The 25,882-nt window shown below is 41.4% G+C and overlaps 1 protein-coding gene across 1 annotated transcript in view; it reads left to right on the plus strand.

Moving 5' to 3' along the window:
* Window positions 1–25,882, plus strand: part of LOC126118681 (nephrin-like) — a 199,806-nt gene that overhangs the window by 94,733 nt on the left and 79,191 nt on the right. The window lies entirely within an intron of this gene.

Here is a 25,882-nt window from a genome sequence, read left to right on the forward strand (position 1 = left end):
ATCACCGATTTCCGTTCCTGATCCACATTCGTACTAGTCGAGGAAAAACTGATTACCTGTATGGTCCTGTACCTACCGTAATGTCTTTTACCTTGTTTCTATTATCGCTCCGTCAGAAGTTCAAACATTATCCATTGGATCATTTATGTTGCTGCGGTTGCTTTTCAAGTTAGCCACAACCAATCAAGTGACTCTATATTATCAGTATTGGTGTCTTGTAAATCACTTCTTTAGTGGATGAATTACACACTCTTGATATTTTTCTCAGGCGTCTACTTTTGATTTATGTAGTCCTGGGTTTGTCACGGCGTGCAATTCTGCATGCATGCATGGTGGGCTGCACACGTGTGTTCCGAGGCTTGGACTGTTCCGGCACGTCTCGGCTCTGTTTGGTCCTTTTCGCAGCTACTCGGTATAGCCCGACAGTTCATGGAGCAGAGCGATGCGACCCTGTTTGTTCAGCCAATTGGTGAGGAATTTTGTGATAGGTATGACTTCCTTCAGTTTCAGAGAATTGTGGTGTCAGCACTGTTTATACTTTACTGTTTAGTTGTGGTGTGATATTCAGGAGTCCAGTGTTTGTTTTGACTTAAGGACGTAGTCTAGCTAAGTGTGTTCCATACATTTAAAAATGAATATCCATTGCAGGGTAAGGATGAGAATTCTCAATATCTATTATTCACTATCATAATCGATAGGTACCGCCGATTTGCTATGGAATGGCATTACAATAGCATGCCGAAAGACTTCAAAGATCTGGGTGACGACGAAAGAGCAAAACATTACAACGATCCAGAAACGATTTGTACAGGATTTATTGTTTTGTACATAAACACTTTATGTCCTATTAGCTGGCATGGTGGGTGTGGTTTGATTGGTGATACTAACAGTATATATTCTGTAGTTATATCCGTTATTACATCATCAACTTAACAGTAATAAATGGAATTGTACAGAATTTGATGACGTTAAAGAGGGTGTTCATTGTAACTGAAGACATTAAAATATATCGAAAACTACGTATCGGTTCAAAATAAGCTATGGTTCCAATTTGTTAGTTTCGGACAGGGTCATCCAACGACACCGCACTCGACCCGCTACCCCACCCCGTGCGTGGGCGGCGGGGGCCAGCTTTGAAGTCTTCAGTGGGAACCCCAGTTTCTTACTGCAGATCACGATTCTATAGGAAAATCTACGTACACTTCTGTCCTGTGTACGATCATTTGAAAAACAAATCACTCATTGTCTTGAAATTGGCGGTACTACGTTTGAACACTTAGCCTAATTGGAAAATTAGAGTAACGTTCGCCTCGAGAGACGGCCACGTTAGAGCGTCGAGTAGTGGAAGGTATTAAATACTGGTCTGTCCTACCCGCGCAGCGTGGAGGTGGGGTCCCACGTGCCACTGGATATTCAAGAGCCATTGAGTAGCATGTCGTAAATTACCAATGTGTACCCATTTCTATTCCTCCGATTACAGCGACTTCTATAGCGAAACGAAGAAAATGCTTCAGGCAAAACGTATGTAATGTATAGTTCTCAAAATAGTTCAATGTCTTTAATTAAAATGTACAACATGTGTATCACTACACAGAACGCTGGTTAAGTCAATGTGCCAGCCAAGAACGATTTTTCTGTTTAAGAGCCACTGTTGTTGAGTTCTGAAGCAAAAAGGAAGGCAGGAGCGAAAATTAGTACATCAGACTGAATTGCTGACCTCTTACTTACTTGACACAGCAAGACGCTGCACGGTGAAAAACAATTTTTTCTGATTTGGTAGGGAAGCTTTTAAAAGGAAATCGAATTGTGGAAGGGGCAACTTCTGAGAAGAACCATTCATTTCCCTGAGCTCTATAAAATTAAGAAAAACACGATTTTTGAAGAATTTATTGTGGCGTTGAAAGAATTACATGAACAGTTTTCTAAACGTATTGCGGACAATGTCAGTTTCAAATCTGTTGTTGATCTGTTTTTGAAACCGTTTGTGTTTCAATTGTAAGCACACCTGCATATGTGTAGGTGAAACCGTCAGGTGTGTCAAGTAGTTCCTATTTCACAGACAAATTCTATTATGATAAAACAGTTCAGGGATACCCCGTGTTCTTCCTCGGAAAGAGTTTCCACGTCTCCATAATGAGGCTGGGAAACATATACCAGTGTTCTGGTCAATATATTACGAAAGTAATTGAGGCATGATTACGCTGCAGCATGAGTAATATAAACTTTTGAATTTTTTGTGTCTATCTGTATGCTGATTGTTTGTATCAGCTATAAATTTTATTACGTCTCCAGAATGCCTAAAACAATTAAATAATACTGGAATTCTTTGTTTGTATTCCAAATTGCTATAAAACATTAAACGAAGTCGCATACAAAACTCTCAGTGTTCCTTGCGCAATTGCGTTGCCACTTAAGCGCAGTGGGTCTGCAGTTTTACCCTCTTCTCACTGAGACGGCATGGCGTGATAATGGGGGAAGTGTGCAAACAGGTGTCAGAGCTTCGCACGCAAGTGCGAGCCCTGTATGACTATAGCTTTGTTGGATGTCTCACCCCGGGCAATTCAGTGTCATGATCACCTGACCCTGGTTTTTTTTGTGGTGCAGGGAATGTAAATGAGGAACAGGACACTAAAAAAAATTTCTTCTTCTGCACTTATAAGGTTAGTCCGTCACCTGTTCGAGATCTCCAATTCGTTCAATCTTATACATCGCCTCCCTATAATTCCTTAGTGTGCTTGGTGATGTAGTTATTCGAATGTTACAGATGAAGGTCTTCTGTGTGGTGGTTTGGAGTCACAGATCTTTCTCCCATACTATGCAGCTCATTTTTAAAATATATAGTGTACATCGTATTTTCCAAAATGCTTACAGGAAGTGACTAGGCGGTCCAGTAATCCTTTCGCCCACTTTATTAATTACACATCACTGCAACCCCATCACTAGTTCCATTGCTTATAAACGCCGTAATGACTCCATTTTTGTAAAGAAAGACAGAGACACTAACCTTAAAAAAGGAAAAAAACGAAATCATGCATTGAGCACTTTGATGTACTGTGCACACAACATACTGCACCGCAGTTGTGATTTACAATGGGTGTATTATTCTAGTATACACACTAAGGCTTTCAAACCAAGATTTTACTGCCAGCAGAGGAGCTTGCCACTATATTGCTGTACCATGGAGTCAATTGTTGCAGTTCTGTTTCCTTACCTGGAACCTAGAATTCTATCTGAAATATTAAGAGAATCTGTATAGATTTGTATTTTGACACAAATGTCAAGGGAAACATTTTATTGCTGTACTTTTTATGTATAATTTATGAAGTAAGGACGACCATCTAACATGTGGTACACTGTAAAAAAAATCCATTAATTCGTACAAAAAAGTGTAACATCTCCATAAAGTTATATATAGAAACTTGATACCATGTTATTTAGTCAGGAAGAGGGACATCAGGGAATTTAATAAAACCAATAAGAGAGCACACATTTCTCTTGTGTGAGGAGAGTGATACGCTATCCTCTAAAACACCTACATAGGGTTGAAATTTAGTGGCATATACTTATTCTGTATCAGCCTTGGTATCTTTTAATGCAAGATAACACTCCCAAGGAACATCACTTCTCACCTAGGCATCTGCATTCAATAACAGAAAACAGATAAGGTAATGCGAGCGAACTGCTAACAGCAGAACATACCATAGTGTGGTAGACACCATAAAGCATCAGTGACATTGATATAGGTGTTAGCTGAAACAAAACAAGTTTTTCGACGAAATAATACAGAAAATGAAGACTTGGAAGAAACATTGATTACTCTGGTACAAAGATCAAATGAACTTTTTGTTCTTGATCAGAAATCTGTAATCATACTTCTGTATTATGACAAACCACCTGAAATGCTTTGCACCACCACCACAGAGTTATAAATCACAGCATAATATCATGCTCTTTAGGCCAGAAAACATATATCTGGGTACTTTATAAAATGGTCACCTAATCGATGTGGTTTATGCATGAGATATTTAATAGATAATGGTTCTTTCTTTTTAATACATTATTTATGTTCCTTAAAATTTGTGGAAAACATTGTCGGTAAGTGTTAGTGCTAAAACGTGACTCATTATGCTGGCAAGTGTTTTAGAAGGAAGTGCGAAGATTGTGGTGTAATTATACCCATCATATTAGGAGTTGACCCATCTAGCTACTGTCTGCCTTCATAGGGATTGTTGATGTGCAATGTGTAGTGCATCATCTTATCTGAAAGAAAGAGGTATACCCTTGAGGAGATTGTAATTAAACAATATTTTTTGCTAACTTTACCGTAGGATTTTGTACTGTGTGTCTCTAAATCAATCTAAACTATACTCAATGTAAATAAAAAACGTCAGTTTATTTCTCATGGAGCAGCTGTATTTGTGCGAACAACAGCAGTTTATGGCACTTTTTTCTTAAGATTATTGGAACAACAAGATATATATCATCCAATTTATCACATATTGATACAATATGACCATCCGTTTTAAGCAGTTCACGATGAGCGTAGAGGATTGAAAAGAGATATTGCATGTATCTCCTAATGTAGCAGTAACTGCTATCTAACCCATCAATTTCAAGCCCTCAAATATGTGATCACCTTTCACTAGCATTTACAGTAAATGTTATTACCTTGTATCCACCACTCGTAGCAGAATTTTTTCGAAATAAACTGTTTAAAGTAACGTGTAAGCTTTGCTTACACATTGGCTAGAGGCTGTTACTGTCCGAGTAGCAGTTTATAGATTTCCTTTGTTGTTGAGTTCTCCACATTAACTGTACCACAAGGGTGGTGGTGGTAAATTACTATGGGACCAAACTGCTGAGGCCATCGGTCCCTAGGCTTACACACTACATAATCTAACTTAAACTAACTTACGCTAAGGACAACACTCACACCCGTACCCGAGGGAGGACTCGAACATCCGACGGGGGGAGCCGCACGTACCGTGGCAAGACGCCCTAGACCACACGGTCACCCCACGCGGCTACCCGAGGGGTAATTTCTTTAACCCTCCATTGCTCGCTTGGATGTAACTCGTCATCCACATGATTTTCCCGCTTTACTTTGTCCGAGTGGGCTCGATTGAGTTCACACCATTTTCAATACCTTTCCGTCAACTCTTCAACCGTTAGTTTCAGCCATCAGTGGGTTTCAGTTACTCAATTTGCATTGTTTACGATACATTATTTTAACCTGAAGGACACTGGTCATCCTTGCGAGCACCACTGCTACAACCTGAAACAATTTAGTGTTTTCTACTTTACTGATTTTCTAAATTCTATATAACTTTCATATCCGTAATTTTAGGCCAATCTAAAATAATTACAGATAATTTTTTCTTTACCTAGAATATCTATCTACGAAATGTAAATATTCGGTATAGTTTTAGTTTGTGGACTAAATGTCAAAGGTAAAGAAAACCTAGGACAGAGTTTAGCACAGACTCTGATGTTCGGCTGGAATTGTTGCAAGAGCTGAATGATGAAGATCCCTACAGTGATACTGCTGACTTAGAGAAAGAGGACTGTGTAGATGAAAGCGGTCATGATTCAGGAACAGAAAAGGAAGTCTTAGAAAATGATGAATTTGGATTACAGAAAAATATAATTTAAAAGGAGGTATTTCTTTTATGAAAAGAAAATGGCGTCGCTGAATTGAAGAAAAGTAAACATCTTTCTAATTTTAGAATAAGAGTTTGTCATCTTACTACGCATTTACGTGGTCTGGAAGAAAGCTCGTATAACAAAAGCAGAAACAGATATTAGGAAGTTATTATTGAACATTATTGCAACATGTACTGATGTTTACATCAGTGAAGTTAATGGTAACTTTTCTAGGGAAAGCGATGCTTGAGAAACTGACGCTATAAAGATCAGAGCTTTATTGGTTTGCATTATCTCTGTGGATCTCTGAGACACTCCAGAAAGAGTTTATACAAGTTGTAGAATAACTCAAAGGACAACAGACTTGAATCATGCTATTTTTGCGTGAGTGAATACCGACGCAGGTTGCACTTGAGAAGTCTCAGACATTGGGTACTAAGTTTTTCATTATTGTAATGGAGACGTTATTTAGATTATTTTATGAGAATGTTATTGTCTGCTGTGACGATACATTAACAATTACTCTTCCACTGTTGTTTCTTTTGTGAGCTTACATTGTTTATCCTGTTCGGCATGTTTACAGCTGCATAGCCGCAAGGAGTATTTCCTCCTTTTACAACTAATTCTGCCACACGTCACCTGCTCTTTTGATCTTGTACTCCATAATGTTTGTACTGAGACTGAACTACTGGAAGATTCATTGCTTTTGAATATTTTAGGATTTGGATATTTGTTTCAGTGAACTCTAGTGGTTTCCGCGAAAGGATTTTCCCAGCTGCTAAACTGTACTGCATAAAATTTACTGCACGTTATAGAATACATAATATTAATCACTGCTGATGTACAGATACCACCATGGCTGCTAAATAGACCACTGTCCAGTCACACATCTAGTCTTTTTTAGTAATCTATTGATCCACTTTTGTAAATAAAGCTTTTATAATCGACAGTTGAGCAAATAATTCTTCTCTACAAGCTAATCAGTGCCTTACAGACAGTGACCCACCCTTTAGATATCAGCCCTGCAGTACTTCTTGCACAGCATATTGTATGCTACATGTCTGACAACTTAAATATACATCGAAAATTAATCCTAAAAATGGACGTGTGATCTGATAGGAAATGTGATTGTAGACAGTACCATAGACCTACTGAAAATATCTGTTTTGTAATTTCGTTAATGCTGTACGCACTAGAACAGTAATAGCATCGATCCTGTCTTTAAATCATTTGTCTGTTCGTACATGACATAGTTTCCGACTTTCATGTCTTAGCTTTAGTGACATGTTCTCAGTATCATCTGCTGAATGTAATACTGCGTTCAAATAATAACAAATTATTACGTAAATAGATGCCACAAATCTCACAGGAATTCTTACGCTCAGACCACGCCTCAGGCTTCTTAAAGAAAAGTACTGACATTTTATGTAATAAGCAGTAATAATACTCTGTGTCTGAACTTACTGACAGGTTTGAAAAAGTTCATTTTTACAATTTTCAGGTTTGATAAAACTCAATTTCACAGTTTTATCCGAAGTTGGAAGAAACCTTTAATTAGCTCTCATGAGAACGCACATATTCATTAACTTTATTCAAAACTTTCGGTTAAATAGGAGACATGATTTATTCACTCGACGCCCATGAAACGTTGCTTCTTTCACTGTCTCAATGACAGGAACTAGATAGGTGAAAAATATAGTCTCTTTTTTTTCAACCAACAGAATGCAGTTTTCCTCATTAGATGAGCTGAAACAAGATTATCGTTGCCTGAAGGCGTTGTGTCTGTTAGGTGACCAAGCTGGAGACAGCTTTTGAGCGACCGACCGCCAGGAGAACTGAGCCAGCGCAGCACTGCCGTACGGATGGAAAGTGATTAGTTTCCTAAATGACGCACCTTGTTGGCTGTGGCAACAGGGCTTATCTGTACACACTCTACACGCGGCCGGATCACTGTGTCAGCGATTTGCAGGTACCGCCTGGTTTGGTACATTCAATCAACTCTTTCGCCCCCGCAGTCACTCTCCTCGTTATAACGCACTCAAAGCTACCAAAATGACGCAGAGTAACGCTAGTAGCTGTCCAGTCTTTGCAATGTTGGCGAAGAGTAGTTTCTACAGCAAGGTGGTGCAACAGTGCAACTAATAGCAATGTGCAAAAATATTCACAGAACGAAACTACAGAGTAAGGCTTTCACTGCATTTCTTCCTAAGGGCCACAAGTTTAGGCGAGAGCAATAGAGTTCGTCTATCAAGAGATAGGTTTTTAAGAGGGGTTCTGTGTTAAGGAAGAACTCTATGCAAATGAAAATTGAAAATGCAGCGAAGCCATTACGTACTTTAGTAGCAAATAGTTAAGCTGTTTACCCAATTTCAAACCCTTTTCAGAGATTTTTCATTCTCGTTCGAGGGTCACTGGGACACTGTTCTTTTTCCTTTCCTAACTAACGAAGTGGAAGAAATTCTACGTCGGAAGGGAGTATACACAGTGAAGATTAAAAGATTTGCACTTTATAAATGCGAGAAAGTATGAGCAGACATGGCATATGAGGTCAAGTGACCCAAGATGGGCACAAGGCTACTGTTCGATTTATTAATCTTGTAACGAGATTCTGGGTATACATCTTATCTTTATCTGTCTAGTTTCAATTTCTTGTGTGCAAATGTGTATGACCTCCTAAGGGACCAAACTGCTTAGGTAATCGGTCCCTAGACCTACACACTACTTAAACTAACCTATGCTAAGAACAACACACACACACACCCATGCCTGAGGGAGGACTCGAACATCCGGCGGGAGGGGCCGCGCAGTACGTGACATGGCGCCTCAAACCGAGCGGCCACTCAGCGCGGCTTTTAATTTACTGTCTTTTCTGTGATTTCAGTTCTGATGATGACTCATAAGCGTCGAAATAGGTAAACGTTGTACGTTCAACCATTGCGGTGAAGGCGTAAATTACGAGGTTTTTTGCAAAGTAGATTACGTGCTCCAATTTGACTACGTTGACTTCTGCGGTACGGCAGTGTATGTGATCCATGATTTGAGAAGTACCATTTGAGAAATGTAATACGACAACAGTAGTAGATCTTAAACTAGTCCTGTATTTTTGAATGGTACCATTTTTTTGAGCGCTCAATATATTTCTACTTACAAAGTGTCCACGAACTATGTACTGTTTAAACATCAATATTATTCAGCATTTTGTGATTACGATTATTATATTTCAGAAACGTGAATTACTGTGTGATTTGTCGGTCACTTAGAAATTTTCACTGTGAGAGAACATAAAATTAATGGAGCTTACAAAAACATCATTTCTCATAGACTTATATATAAAATCCAACAGGAATTCTGTATTGACGTAGCCTCATTTGTTGATTTACATTTCATCGCTTGGAAGGATCAGTTCTATACCCCCTTCAAAGTCTTATCCCCAAACAAATGGCTGCAGCAACAAATAGAGAAAACAGCCGATAGAAATTAACACATAAAAGATATTAATGTAGGCTACAGTTTTGTGATATTATTTATCCCGATACCCTGTATTTCATCATTGCACCAGAAAAATGTGCTTTAATCATGTAAAACGACAGCAGCAGAGTTAAAGTTCACGGTATTCGGCCATGCGTTGTTCTCCATTTAACGGCTCCGCTTTCAACTGCGTACAATCTCCAGCACTTAACTACTAGAGTCTCTGAACTGGGTGACTATGGCTGCAAGCTATTAACTGTGCTTTTGTTTAGAACTGCGGAAGTTATGAGAATTAAACGAATCCAGGATTATCAGCTATGGCTTTGTGCCACGTCGTAAGGTAGTGCACAATGCGCCACCGCCCGCGATAATGCGTGGAACAAACGGTTCGCTGTCGATACCAGATAGGGAGGCTGCAGCCAATAGCCATAAACAGCCGTTATCCTTCTGGAGAAGACAGCCACGGGTAAAATATATTCGGTGTACATTGTGAGATTAATTAGGGATTAGGAGGTAGCAGACGATACAACAGGGATTTTCGTACACTACATATCAAATTATTATCTGTTCCATAAGCAGTTGGTATTCATCGTTTCTGTTCCAAACAGCCCATGAGAACTTGCATTCAATTACTGGCAGTATTGTGTCCTCTTACCTAGAAGAAATGAATCGCTTTATCGAGGTACAGCTCCTCTGTACCTTGGCATATATTCATACAACATGAACGTCAGAGAGTTACGGATGTGGTCATCAAACCTCGGTGGCATATGCTGCCAGAAAAGCGTTGTATGTCACGAAAAGTTTTACAGCTGAAATTTTGTGTTTTCTAAGAAAAGGCAGTTGCGAGTGATGGAAATTATGTGGAAAAAATAAAATATTGTTCCTAAAGACAGTATTTACACACTGTAAAACTTTGAAACATGTAGAATAAAACATGGATTTAAAAAAATAGTGTGCATTTCTTTTGGAGTGACCTTCGTACTTTGGAGGATTGTTGAGTGTCCTTCCTTCCAAGAAACATGCGCGAGTTGAACAGGGAAGGTGCAACATCTTCAGGATTACAAAATTGCTGAAATTCTCTTGGCCACTTCTCAGCAACTTGCTTGCTTACTTTAGTCTCGGGTTCTTCACCCTAAGTTAGTTTGACGACAGTTCTGACCTACCAAGATAGCAAGGGAATGACAGCGGTAATGACCACGGAGAAGCCCTTGGACGCTGGCGCACCAGGTACATACACTGAGAAACATAATTAAACGGCAAATTCATCGGTTTTAAGTTTTGCTCAGAGGTTCCTACGACCTCCAAGTCTCATGGTGTAAAAAGAGGAGCTCTGCGACATCACCTTCGGGCTCGGACCCGCTTTAAACAGCAATACGTCGACTCATGTGAATCGAAGACCAGAGCTCAGAAATTCATGTAAGGCGTCAGATTTCACCACAATTCTACCCAAAGCCACCGTGGACGTGTCAGACGATAGTATATCCTCACATTCCTTCTTATCCACACTTCACCCCTTCTTTTGCTGCATCTGTAATGGAGGTCAGAACCGCGACACTCAGCGTTGAAATCACATTATTTTCTTGTGGCCCGTCGAGGGAAGCTTTTGAGACACCCGCCACTCAGAATCGACAAGAGAAGGCCTCAGGAGGTGGCATAAAGGGCGTCAATGAAACCGCTCCTTTCCTTTGGGCATTGATTTCCACAATTTTCGCAGTGCGATGAGCATCAAGACAAAGTTTTCGATAACATTCGACAGTGTTGAGGTCGTCGGACGATTCAACCATTCACTAAGGACACAGTGTGGCTGCATTCCCACTGAAAGTAATCTGACCCATTTGGAGTATGTCGCGACCGCAATTTTTGCTCTGGCGTACAGGGTGGAACCACTAGGGACCGTTCAAAACCATTCGACGAAATTCGAACGTGATCTGAAGCAGTAAACCATGTTCATTGTTCTTTAGCCCTCCTGTGGCATGATCATGCGTAATGGTGGTGGTGCGGGTTGGAAATTTGTAGTATGGTGTTAAGGGTCCAAGCTCCTGAGGTCATCGGTCCCTACGCTTACACACTATTTAATCTAACTTAAACTAACTTACGCAAAGGACGACACACACATACCCATGCCCGAGGTTAATACTCGAACCTACGAGGGGGGTAGCCGCGCAGGGGGTTCGGTTGCAGGGGCTTTCTTTTTTTTTTGGGGGGGGGGCGTTCGTTATTGACACTTGCAAGGATCAAACGGCAACTGATCGCTCTAAGACCCTCAATTTGGCAATACCCTCGGTGTCACCCACGTACCTTTGTTGAGAACTTTAAAAATATACCTGTACAAAGACATCGACGCCCATTCAGCTGAAGGGTGTTCGGCTGCTGTTCTAGTACATGAGAAATCTAAGGGTTGTCAAAAGGATTGCTTGCATTTTTGAACCAAATTTCTAACTTCTGTGTCGCAATTGGAGACAATTATGAGGATTCGACCTTTAATTGTATTGGACAGTGTATAATCTGCAGTCGCAACATCGACGAATCTGGTCCGCTTTTAACCATGCAGGATGGAATTTTGACAATGCCAGCCTCTCGTCCTGGCGAAAAGTCAGAAAAATCGTCAAACGAACATCGGCCGAACAACCCGACACAAAAGCCAAGAAGTAATTTATTACCTTTGGAGAACTGGCTGCCAAATACAGTATTTCCATTGACTCAGTTATAGTTCACACTCTTAGTGTTACTAAAATGTAAAAACAGTTGTAGCTGGAATACCAAATGGTTCAAATGACTCTGCATCTAAGGTCATCAGTCCCCTAGACTTAGAACTACTTAAACCTAACTAACATCACACACAACCATGCCCGAGGCAGGATTCGAACCTGCGACCATAGCAGCCGCGTGGTTACCGACTGAAGCGTCTAGAACCACTCGGCCACAACGTCCGGCGCGGGAATACCCTCTGCCACGCAAAATAAGGTGATCTAGGAGGAGAGGAGTTCAAATGTCCCTTCGACCATCCGAGTTAAAGTTTCCATCAGATCATGGCCGGAACCTTTACCATCTGTCTGTCTTATCTATGCTCGTGATCTTTTCTCTAATGACCTCATCTTCCATCGTCGCATCGTCGACCTTACGTTTCTTTTCCCGCCATGGTGCAAATATATTTTGGAGATACTACTGCTGCTGCAATATCCATCGGCGCCCTCGGAGTAGCCAGTGCGATGTCTCATTGTGAGACAGACAGGCGTGGTTTCAGGAACCTCGCTTTACAGGTACTGTCACTGCTCATTGAACGTTGTGACAGTATGTTTCCACCGGCGTACGTTAAATACGAATAGAATTTTCTGCGAAATTTCGAGAGAGAGTTGTGAAAAGTATTAATAGAATCTAGCATTGAAATCGACGCCAAATTCCGTCCTTATGTAAAACATCGCCAATCTTGGAGGTTTTAGGTTCTTTTAAATTTGGCATGGTGCTTCCGTTGCTTTTGCGACAGTGTTGTGTGGGGGATTAATTTCGTCTCTCGTTAATTTTTTGGGATAAATTTCTCAGCAGCTGTCAAATACGGTTTCCTTCAATCTAAGCCACATCAGATCTACACCTACAACGTTAATTTGGAAGAGATGGGGACCATCCCTTAGGAATGGACCAAGTGAATTTTTATTTTCTTTTGTAAACAGATACATTTTGCGTTTACTTTCATTGGATCTAGATGTGAAAATGTTCATTCTACTGCAATTTGCATGAAAATGCTGAGAGACGGCGTGGCGACCTGGATATACATTTAATAGCTTCTCTTATGTCTTGACCTCACTTCTACTTTTCAATAGCTTTACGCGTTTCGACTTTCGGTCATTTTCAAAGGCAGTGCTTTGTCAGTCACATAAAAACGTAATTACATTATATCACGTCAACATTCTCGAGCACGAGAAAAGTGAAAACTGCTATCAAGTGAAAACTAGAAGCCAAAATTTTCATTTGGTAGCAGTTTGCATTTGTCTCGTGCTCGATAATATTGACGAGATAATAATGTTTTTATATGACTGATATAACACTGTCTTTGAAAATGTCAGAAAGCTGATACGCGTAAGGTTGACGAAAAATAAAAGTGTGTCAAGAAATAAGTGAAGTTATTAAAAAAAATATTCAATCTCCCTACAACTACCTCGTGGTCAGTAGTCCCTGTATCCATCATGCTGCTCCCTATTAACTCATGACTATTTGTTTCTAAGATGTGAATTTCGCTAAAGCAACATTTTATACTTCAAGTGGGCTGTTTCGATAATTGCTCAAAATAATTTTTGAGAATTCTTTTAGTAAAACTTTCACGTTTCGTGCCTACTGCCGGCTTCAAAGATGTATTTTTACCAACTTACACAGGGTAGATCGAAGTTTCCACCGACTATAATTATATGCATCGAGTACCTATTCGAGGTGAGACTCGAATTTTCCTTGAACTCTTCAGCAATTATATAATCTGAGTCGAGTGTTCGGTAAAAGGAACCAGTCCTTAATTCAACCCGATTGTCAAGTATATCTATCTATCTATATCTATCTATATCCGAATCCCGCTCCAGCTACTGCCGGGCCTGGGTGCTGATGAGTCCTCTCCATTTGGCTCGGTCCTCCCACCACTTTGCTTCCTCCACTTGCTGCCAGGTCACACCTCTCCTTTCTACAGATATTCTCACTCCCGTTTTCCACCATGTTCTTGGGCGCCCTCTAGGTCTTTTCCCATCCATCTTTAGTTCCTCCGCCGGCCGGAGTGGCCGCGCGGTTAAAGGCGCTACAGTCTGGAACCGCGCAACCGCTACGGTCGCAGGTTCGAGTCCTGCCTCAGGCATGGATGTGTGTGATGTCCTTGAGTTGGTTAGGTTTAAGTGGTTTTAAGTTCTAGGGGACTTATGACCACAGCAGTTGAGTCCCATAGTGCTCAGAGACATTTGAACCATTTTTTTAGTTCCTCTATAATGTTGGGGAGTCTCTGCCCATGCATCCTCTTAACATGCCCATACCATCTTAATCTCTTTCTTTCAATTTCTTCTCTCATACTTTCTTGTTTGAGGTCCATTCTATTCTCTACACTCCTTACTCTGTCCATACTTGTTTTTCCCTTAACTGCTCTAAGCAATTTCATTTCCCCTGCTTGCAGTCTGCTCCAGTCCCTTTTTGTCATTGTCCATGTTTCTCCACCATAGGTGACAATAGGGATGTAATAATTCTTATACATAAGGAGATTTGCTCTTTCTGAAACTTCATTATTCCAAATCAGGTGTTTTATTGTTTGGTAGAAATTGCCTCCCTTCTGTAACCTCCTATTAATTTCGTTAGTTATTCTTCCATCCCTAGATATTTCAATCCCTAAATAAGTGAAACTTTCTACCACTTTGAGGGGTTCTCCATCAAAGGTAATATTTCCGTTGATTCCTTTCTCTCTTCCAAATACCATTACTTCACTCTTATCTTTATTTATTTTTAATCCATACCTTTTCATTATTTTCTTCCACGCATCAAGCTGTAACTGTACATGTACCTCTTTATCACCCCATATTACCATATCATCTGCAAAAATCATCTTTTTGTCTTTTTCTTTCACTATATCTTTAATTGCCCTATTCATTCCCTCCATCACAACATTAAAAAGTGCAGGAGATAGAATACTTCCTTGCTTAAGTCCTTGTCTTATTTCGAAGTATTCAGAGTTCCCCAATGGTGTTCTAATTCTACAATTGTGTCCTCTGTACATTGTCTTTATAACATTAATGTATCCATCTATATCTATCTTCTTCATTTCTTCCCAGAGACTTTCCCTGTCAACTGAGTCATATGCCTTTTCTATGTCTATAAAAACCATTATCACCCTTTTGTTATACTCCCAGCTTTTTTCCATCAGTTGACGGATAGAAAATTTCAGGTCGACCGTGCTTCTTCCGTTCCTAAACCCTTGCTGTTCTTCATTTCTATCTTTTCAGTTATTCGATTTAGTAAAATTCCTCCAAAACTCTTGGCTGTATGACTCATAAGGGTTCTTCCTCTGTAATTTTTACAAAGTCTTTTATTGCCTTTCTTGAAGATGGGAACAATGTCTCCTGTTCTCCAGTCGTCAGGTATCGTACTATTTCTCCACACGCTTGATAGTACTCTATACAGCCACTGCATTCCCACTGGACCTGCAGCTCTTATCATGTCCACTGATACTTCACCAGGTCCTGGGGCTTTCCCCCCGTTCTTCTTCTTCACAGCTTTTTCCATTTCTTCCCGAGTAATTTGTCCTAATTCTGCTTACCAACTTCTCTCAATTTCTCCATTATTTGTTGTTTCCACATGTACCTGCTCCTCAGCGTTTAACAGCTTCTTAAAATGTTCTTTCCAGAGAGCTTTTATATTCCCTGGATCTTCAATAATGGTACCGTCCTCTGTTTCCATCTTTACTGGTAATTCAGAAGCCTTCCTTTTATTTTTCATCATTTTATAGAACAGTTTCTTATTGCTCTTCACATCTTCTTCAAGTTTCTTTGTAAACTCTTCCCATGCCTTTTTCTTTGCTGTTTCCACTGTTTCTTTGCACTTCTTTTCCTCTATATATCTTTTATGGTATTCGTCATTTTTAGTTTTCCACCACTTTCTCCATGCTCCATTTTTTCTTCTAACTGTTTGGATTGTGGTATCATCCCACCAACTGGTCTGTCTTATTTTTTCCTTTCCAGATGTTCTGCCACATACTTTTCGTGTTGCTTCGACTAAAGTGTCTTTGAATAAACTGCATTCCTTTTCTACATCGTAGAAAACTTCTTTTGGAAATTTTTGTGGGATTAATTCTCTGTACTTCTCAGCATATTCACTCCCCTTCAGTTTCCAATCCCGTATTCTCATAACTTTCTTCTGTTCTCTATTTTTCACACACTGATTCATTTTCCATTGTCCCACCAGTAATCTATGGTCTCCGTCTGCACTCACACTTGGAATTACCTTCACATTTGTTACTTTCTCTCCCCATTCCCCATCTACTATAATATAATCAATTACACTCTTGGTTCTTCCATCCCAACTGTATCTGGTGATAACATGACTTTCTCTCTTCATAAACCAGCTGTTTACTATTTTCATTCCATTCCTCTGGCACAAATCCAGGAGTCTTTCCCCTTCTTCATTTCTGCCTCCATATCCAAAACATCCCAATACTTGCTCAAATCCCTTTCTGTCTTTGCCTACCTGTGCATTAAAATCTCCCATCTCTATATCAGCACTCTCTATATGGTTTTATAACACATTTTCAAAGTCCATCTTCTCTTCTTCGCTACATCACACTTGAGGTGCATAAATCTGGATTACCTTTAGTGTTTCTTTTTGGAATCTCAGATTTAAGATTATGATCCTGTCTGATATATATCTCACATTTTCAATACAGCTTTGTACATTATTATTCACGATCACTGCCACACCATTTCTTCCAGACCTGTTATTCCCACTCCAGTACAGTTTTCCTCCTCCTCTCAAATGCTTCTCACCTTTTCCCTTCAACTTTGTTTCGCTTAATCACAATATATCTAACTTCCTCTCTGTTAGTACATCTGTCATTTCTTCCATTTTTCCATTGAGGGTTAACATATTAAGGGTGCCAATATTTAGGTTATTTTTTAGTCCAGTTGGTTTCATCTTTTTGTACTGATGAATATCATCAGGTTTCCCATCATAAGCACCAGTTCTTGAAGAAGCAATGGGGTCAAATCCTGAGTGGTTAGTTCCGAGGCTCGTCTGTGTTTTGAAAGCAATATATGAAGACTTTCCTACTGGCTTGCTAGGCCTAACGCAAGAAAGAATTTTCTGTTGGGGTTGTCTCCCTTAGCTTTTAGAGTGTCTCTTCCACCACAAGGCAGTGGTTCCCTTCTCATTTAATCCCCAGAAAGGATGGTTGCCTCATCTGCCAGCTACACCGTTCCGAAATCTTCCTTCTCCGCCGTCGCTGCCATTAAGGTCTTCACCCGTAACACTGGGCCTGGGTTCCGTGTTATACCCCACGGGATTGGGTCCCTGCCTGAACTCAGCCATCCTAGCAGTCCGGCCTAATGAAGTTTAGGATGCCCACCCCCGCGACGTGGACGCGCCAGACAGGAATTACCCCAGTGGAGGAATAAGGAAGGGCACCCTACCTCCCTGGAGCCGGGTTAATGATTGTGTATGGTTCCACATTGTCGAGTATAACCTCTACCAATACTAGCTCGCAGCAGCTATCTACTTCAGCTTCACTACAAGATAAATTACTGCTAACAGGAACAAGTACGCCACCACAAACAGAATTCAATCTGCCCTTTATTAACACCACAAGGTACTTGGTGAAAATGTCTGCTAAACTTACCTGCAGTTTCAGCTACTTTTCGGTGCCTATAACGGTTTCTGCTTCACCCTGTTCTACAAGCGTTTAAGTTGTGGTTATTTCCCAACACAGCTACGGCAGTTTACAACTGTAATTCTAATACCAATGTGTTCTAGGTCTACACTCGTCCTGTATTTCACCAGCACCCTTTGACACTTCCGCTACCATTTAATCTAAAAAACCGTACAGTCCACTCCACAGGGCACCTGATACTCGTGCAGCAGCTATTTAGTAGAACCCGATAACCCACCACCCTATGGTGTAAGTGAAACAAACTGTAGTCTACATTGCTGCAGAACCTTCTAATTCAGAACCCCACTAGGTTTTGTACCAGCCGAAGCTGCAGACTGTGAGCCATGCCGTCATCTCGCTAGCAAGACTGACAATCTTTACCACTTCAGCTAGCTGCCCAAAACCAGAGATAATCTCTTTCGATCCAAAGCGACACACATTGTTAGTACCGTATTGAGCCACCACCTGCAGTACGTTGATCCTCTTGGCATCAGGAAGCAACTATTCAACATCTGGGATAATTGCCCCCGGATGCCTAGACCATCCACGCCAAGATGCTTCTTCTGAAACAGGGCAAGTGACTAGAGCTGTTTCAGGATCTTTATCAGTTGCAGTCTTTGACTGCTTGCCACATCTTGAAACGACCTCCCACTGCTGAGCTATCAATAGCGATGCGGGCAGTAACTGGGCGGACCACAGTAATGGATGAATCAGGCACTTGGGGTATGCTGGACGTTATTTGGATCCCCAGATCTCGTGCGCCACAGTGATGGTCAGTGGAAACAGCCTCAAGCTGCTTGACCGAAGCTAGTACTGCATGGAGATATCACCAAACTCATGTGGCATCCCAACACAACTTTCACAGTCCATAACCACTCTAAATACAGTGTAAAACTACACTATATCAACACGCGAAAAATTAAGGTTTACACTACAAAAGCACGAAAACATATCTAAATGAATGACTCACTTCCACTTAGAAGCATGTAAAGTGAACACACAAACGATCTGTTTGCCTAGCGCTGCTGGTACATAGGTCGGTTCCTGACCTTTTAAGGTGCTATTGTGCACTTTGCCGCTTTGATCTTGACATTTGGCAATTGCTGTCATGTTAGTAATGTCTACACTGTTGTCTTTGTAGTGCAGTGTAAACTACACAGTACACTCTAGACTACACTAAACGTACTAGGTATATTTCATTTGAGGTAGTGATGAGTTGATTCACTGACCACCCTTACGAAATATTTGAAGAGAAATTAACTTCGTTTACATGCCCTAACTATTCCAATAATAAATTTTATTTCGAACACACATTCCTCAGTTCGACAACTCGGGAGGCCTTAGCATTCTGGTGCTGCTGGATTTTCCTAAAATTTCTGATATAAACTGGATTACTCTTCCAGTCCTTAAAGAACTATCTAACGGAAGATGGTAGCAATGAGATTATTTAAGGGCGAAACTGCACTGGTTACCGACTGTGACCTGAGTACAAGTGAGGTCATGATTTCCATTAGGTTCTCTCTCTGGGTATTTTGGTAGCACCCTGACAGCCTGTCACATTGAACGTCCACTCCTAACAGCCACAAAATATAAAAATAGAGGTTTGTAATTTGACTCAGTTCATTGGCATGACATGTTCATAGAACTGATGACACTTACGGTCGTCTTTTCCCTCAAATACTGAATTCTTAATACTATTCTTCTCTGACAACACCGGTGCGATCCGCCTTCTTCCTGGTCCAGTGCCACTGAGTGAACTTGCGTTACTCGTTTTCTTCTTTGATACTACGTGAACTCAAATGAGAACAGTCATGCTGTTGAGAAAGTTTAGAGATCAGACATTGCTGACATACTTCAGAACGTTGCTGCTGTCACCAACATACAGGATGACGGTAATTAAAGTTCCAGTTTCAAAACGCTGAAGAAAGAGAACCACTAAACAGAACAACGTCAAAATTTAACAGCATGTAACTGAAGCAGGGAGAACAGTCACGGAACTAAAAAAAATTACCAACAAATGGCGCTGTAAGCGTCAGATTAAGCACACCAAGGAAAGCATGGTACAGGGCTGTTCTTCAGTTTCGTCCGAGAAGACCAAAATGACAGTCTCCGTCAATGTTTGAGCGCTACTACTGAAGCTCTTTCACAAGACCGATGTGTGGTCGAAGGTAGCTCCGCAGAAGTTCCAGACACTCTAGAACCTAGAGAAAATGGGAAATAGTCGAGAAGATTAGAGTTTAACGTCCCGTTGACAATGAAGTCATTAGAGAAGGAGCACATGCACGGCTTAGGGATGAACTGGGAAGGAAATCGGCCGTGCCCTTTCAAAGACATCATCCCAACATTTTCCTGAAGCAATTTAGATAAGTGACGGAAAATCTTGATCAGGAAACTTCCTGGCAGATTAAAACTGTGTGCCCGACCGAGACTCGAACTCGGGACCTTTGCCTTTCGCGGGCAAGTGCTCTACCATCTGAGCTACCGAAGCACGACTCACGCCCGGTCCTCACAGCTTTACTTCTGCCAGTATCTCGTCTCCTACCTTCCAAACTTTACAGAAGCTCTCCTGCGAACCTTGCAGAACTAGCACTCCTGAAAGAAATGATATTGCGGAGACATGGCTTAGCCACAGCCTGGGGGATGTTTCCAGAATGAGATTTTCACTCTGCAGCGGAGTGTGCGCTGATATGAAACTTCCTGGCAGATTAAAACTGTGTGCCCGACCGAGACTCGAACTCGGGACCTTTGCCTTTCGCGGGCAAGTGCTCTGTAAAGTTTGGAAGGCAGGAGACGAGATACTGGCAGAAGTAAAGCTGTGAGGACCGGGCGTGAGTCGTGTATCGGTAGCTCAGATGGTAGAGCACTTGCCCGCGAAAGGCAAAGGTCCCGAGTTCGAGTCTCGGTCGGGCACACAGTTTTAATCTGCCAGGAAGTTTCATATCAGCGCACACTCCGCTGCAGAGTGAAAATCTCATTCTGGAATCTTGATCAGGATTGTATTGCGCGGGTTTTAAACATCGTACTCCCGAATGCGAATCTTGTCTGCTAACCACTGAGCCACCTCACTCGGTCTCTAGAGGAAATGATTACAAAATTCTAAGAGAGAGGTTCTTTTGAGATATAGTGTAGATGAGGACGGAAAGCAGTAGATCAGACGTCTGTCGAAATTGTGGCGACAACATTGAAGAAGATGTCGATTGGTGTGCAAACATACAACGCACGGGGAATCGCCCAGACGTTGGACATTCTTGCGAGCACCGTTCATAAAATCCTACGGCACTTTTTGCACTGCTATCCATACAAAATCACCCATGTTCAGGAGTTGCTTGCTACTGACCTGCCAGCAAGACACACGTTCGCTCTGGATTTTCTTGCTGATATAGAACAGGGCAATGAATGACTATGGAACATCCTGTGCACAGACAGAGACCATTTCCAAACTTCAAGGACATGTAAATATAGATGACTGCAGAACGTGAGCAACGGACCATCCACACGCACATCAGCCGGTGCCACTTTGTTCTGCAAAGGTGACTGTGTGCTGCGGGTCGACAGCATCGTTTATACAAGCCCGTAACTTTCTGAGGCGATAAGTCATGTGGGTTATGTTACCTGTCGCTGGTAACCGCTATGACAGTGTTTTGCGTACCAAAGTCATTCTAACCCTTCAACAACGTGAATGTGTGTGTAAAATCATTTTTATGCGAAATGGCGCTTCTCCACACGTTGCACACCCAGTGGAGCGACTGCTGCATAGACAATGCACAATGCACTCTGAACGTGACTCCTGATACACTCCACTCTGTTGCTGAACATGCTGTTTCTCGATTTCAACTTGCCTCAGAAGACGGTGGCAGTTTTAAAACCGACGTCATTTTGCTATGAATATGGTTATTGGCCGCAGGACAAATAATAACCAATTTTTACCGATGTGGTCCGACCTTGCCGTTGTGGATGTGCTGACCTAACTAACAGTGCCCAAAATGTTGACTGCCGAACTTTCGCCGAGCAGTGGATAGCACAGATTGTGTAATTTGTAACTCAAACCATAGCAGTCGTATCGTAATTCATTTGTAATTTGTAGCCAACTCCGTTTACGTTAAATGCTTACAGCGCCATCAGTTACTAAAATTTTCACTAAATTTCATTTTGTTCCATGATATTCCCACTGAGTCTATAATGTTCATATTCGATGTCATTATTTCTACAGGATTTTACATCTCGTCTAAGAAACACGATGGAAGCACACATAATCATTTTCCCTCGTTCCATTTGCTTGGGGAACAGAAGATGGAATGACTAGACGTAATGGACGTTACTCTCCGTCATGCAACGCATTGCGGCATGTAGAGTATACACGTTGATGTGGACATTAACGAGTGCGGCTAGCCGCGCGGAATTGGCCGAGATGTCTTAGGGGCGGCAGTCATGGACTGTGGGGCAGGTCTCGGCGGAGGTTCGAGTCCTCCCTCGGGCATGGGTGTGTGTGTTTGTCCTTAGGATAATTTAGGTTAAGTAGTGTGTAAGCTTAGGGACTGATGACCTTAGCAGATAAGTCCCATAAAATTTCACACACATTTGAACATTTTTGAGTGCGGCTAAGGTGGTAGACCGTACGATTTCTGCAATCTACTACGAAGTCCACAGTCAGGGCATCTTAAGGTAATGCATGTAGGGGAAAACAACACAGTTACTAACCGATTTCAGAACGAAATGGACTTCATCAATTACCAACACCGCTCAAGAATTGACTACCATACGTAGCATTTTCTTTAACTAAGCTATAATCCACAACGTAGCTGTTACAACGCCGCTGTCAATGAAAACTTAATTATACTTTAATTTAAGATGTACGAGTCCCTAGGCAGTGAAGATAGCGACAGTCCAGTATATTCCATATATTAATGACGAATGTTGACACTGAAGCAGTGTCAAAATAGTGAACGTTCATAATGAAGGAAATGTAAACCTATATACAGGGTGGTCAGAAAATGTGTGAAATGCTTGTAGGGATGTTACGGGGCAGGTTGCACTGAGACATAAATGTGAAGAAAGAAATTCGATGCGTTGCTCCGTTTCCGAGTTATTTAGCATTGAAGTTAGCCAATCAGATCGACGCGTGCGTAAATCCAAGTTTCAGCTAACGAGACAAAGCACTCGTTGGGCAACACCGCCCCTGGCAGTCCGCTTGACTGTGAGCGCACGACGGCCCGATTGGCTAAATTCTATGCTAAATAACTCTGAAACGGAGCAATGTATGGAATTTCTTTCTTAACATTTATGTCTCAGTACAACCTGCCCTGTAACATCCCTACAAGCATTTCACACATTTCCTGACCACCCTGTGTAGGCTACCCAGGAACTACTATGCTCACGTTTATCGTATTTTCAAGGGGCCAGCTATATTCTACTCCAACTTTCACGTGAGACCTGCCATCCGCTGCAGAAAAAACAGATGAAATGCGTAAGATTGTTATGCAGGAACTGCGCTCTATGTTCTACAAGCAATGTATCCCTCACACTTCCACACGAATGACTCAGGCTGGAAGGATTTAGATGTTTCTAAGTCACGTTTGCAATGTTAACTAGTGTGTACTTTCCTTTACATTTTAAAACACGTTGTTGAAGTTATTACATGGTCTTTTTGTTATTATTCATTAACAAAAATTTCTCTGTACGGAAGCCTGGTCATACCGAAGAGCTCAGAATTTCTAGTTAGTACCCCCAGATATCAGGAGATGAAATATGAAACAAAACAGTCGGACTTCATCATCAGTGAGAACCTTGATTCTGCTTCAAGGTCGGATATCATCCACAAATTAAAGGACAGTAATGTATCCGGAACAGAGGATCGTCACTTTTCAGTAACGACAGAATAGGAATGATCGTTAAATGATAATTATTAGGAGAGTGCATTCACTTTCAGGAGAAGCGGGTTTTTCTACCCATATTTATATCTAACACTGTTTCCCTAACATGAATATACTTATTTCCACAATGATTCTTTGGAAAAGTGTAAGACGTGTTGCCTTAAAAAGATGAACTGAAATATCCAAAGTATTTGACTGTGTGGAGCGAGAAAGTGGCAGAAGGGGGTATAAAAAACAGATTTCCAAGAGCAAGAAAGGTTCCTCTTAAACATATAAATATGTTGTCTCATATGAATTTTTGTATCGGGAAGCAATTCCTGAAAGTATTTAGGCTATATAGAGTTTAGCCTCATATGGATACGATACGTGGACAATAAACAGTTCAGATGAAAAAGGGAATATAAAACTTTTGAAAATAAGGTGGGTAGATCATATAACTAATGAAGAAGAAAACCAAATCTGCCTTGAGGGCACATCGGTCATCCCAGCGTCCTATTTTATTGTGAACAGGCACAAAATTTAAGAAAATGCTAGTGAACGTTCCAACGGAAGTGATGATTAAGTCTTGTACGTAAGCTGAATTTCAGAGTCTCAAATTCGGGGAACATGTAGTACGAGGTTACCGAACGATAGGCGAGTGCTACGACTTGGTTGAATACGTGCGCATTTACCGAAGAACACTAAAGATGTAACATCAAATTTACTGTAAATTAACTCATGAATAAAATGAATTTCAAAGATTATAACCAGAACAGTTTTATCACAGACAAAGGTCTTGAACAGAATAATAACTTTACAGTGTGAAATTGGTATCTTATTATTTATGATTACCAGTAAATGGAAACAATCGATACAAATTCCATTCAGCAAGAAAATATCCATCATGAAATAAAGATGCTCTTTCTGTTATTACCAGTTAACCTAGGAACAGAGTTCCAATACAAAGGATAATATTTCTCTGCACTAACTGACATGACTTCCTTAAACCTTTCTCAGATGGAGCATTCCTAGTAGCTACATTATAGATAGTGACAATATCCGGAATTGATCGTACATCATCGCCTTGGTGGAGCCCACCACATTCCCCGACACTTCCAACTAGACCGACAAGTACAAATCTGTGCCCCTCTTGCAGGAGGTCATAACGGCAGTTGCTGTGCGTCTAGATCGCGTTCAAGACTCCGTGGCCGCGATGCCAGTGTTCCTGACTGGGGCGGTGCAGGGACATCAGGGCCAACTATAGGGGTTGGACCAAAATATGAAACAACGCGAGAGAAGCGTGTTTGAATATGAATGCCGATGTAGCCAAGTCTGTTCGTGGCGCCGTTGGATTTGACGGCGAACGTCATTGTAAGTCATGGACATAACAGTGTTCTCTGGTAATCGTGAGTACATCATGTCGCAGCTAAGTGGATTCGAGCGTGGGGAAATTATTGGTGCTCGTATGGTGTCAGCATCCGAAGTGTCTACCGAGCGAGGTGGCGCAATGGCTAGCACACTGGACACGCATTCAGGAGGCCAACGGTTCAATCCCGCGTCCGGCCATTCTGATTTAGGTTTTCCGTGATTTACCTAAATCTCTCCAGGCAAATGCTGGGATGGTTCCTTTAAAAGGGCACGGCTGACTTCCTTCCCCGTCCTTCCCTAATCCGATGAGACCGATGACCTCGCTGTCTGGTCTCACCACCCAAACAACCCAACCCAACCCGAAGTGTCTGGTGTTTCAGGAGACAGAGTATCGAAGATTTACACCGCATACAGGGAATGCGGAAAAACATCATCCGCTGACTCATAATGCGACAGACTGTCATTGAAGAGAATTCTCAGGAAAAACAGAGATCTAACAGCTGCAAAAGTCACTGCAGAATTAAATGTCGCACTTGCAAGCCCTCTCAGCACGGAAACAGGAGGAACTGACCTTCATAAAGTGGAAATTGCAAGGCAATCTCGAATTCCAAACCCACGCATCAGTGATACAAATTACCGTAACCAGGAAACGTAATCCCGACGTCATAAAGCCTTAGCTGTGGTGCAAAGGAAGAACTCATGTGGTCGAATGAGTCTGGTTTCAAAGCGTTTCCCATTTCTGACTAAGTTTACCTGAGACGTACGCCGTCCCAAGTGTACGATACGGGGTGCTTGCTGCCAAGAGTGGAACGTTGCGGGGTTTGGTGATTATTTGGACAATGATGTCACGGTATTCAATGGACGTCATAGTTCTCCTTCAAGGTCTCCTTACTTGCAAGGCTTTACGTGATAGTCTTCGCTGATCAGTTCCATCCCATTGTATAATATTTTTTCTCCAATTTTGGTGCAGTATTCCAAGACGACAGGATCACTGTTCAGCAGGTCACATCGTGCAGGACTGATTTTTCGAACACGAGGATAAATTTTCATATCTTGTCTGTCCACTACAGTCACCAGATCACAATATTCTAGAGCCTTTGTGGGTTACTTTTGAGAAAAGGGTATGATCGTTTTCTGCTTCCATCATCGTTACTTGAACTTGCCACTATTTTGCCATAAG

This window comes from Schistocerca cancellata, chromosome 1 (genome assembly GCF_023864275.1).
Source record: "Schistocerca cancellata isolate TAMUIC-IGC-003103 chromosome 1, iqSchCanc2.1, whole genome shotgun sequence".
NCBI lineage: Eukaryota > Metazoa > Arthropoda > Insecta > Orthoptera > Acrididae > Schistocerca > Schistocerca cancellata.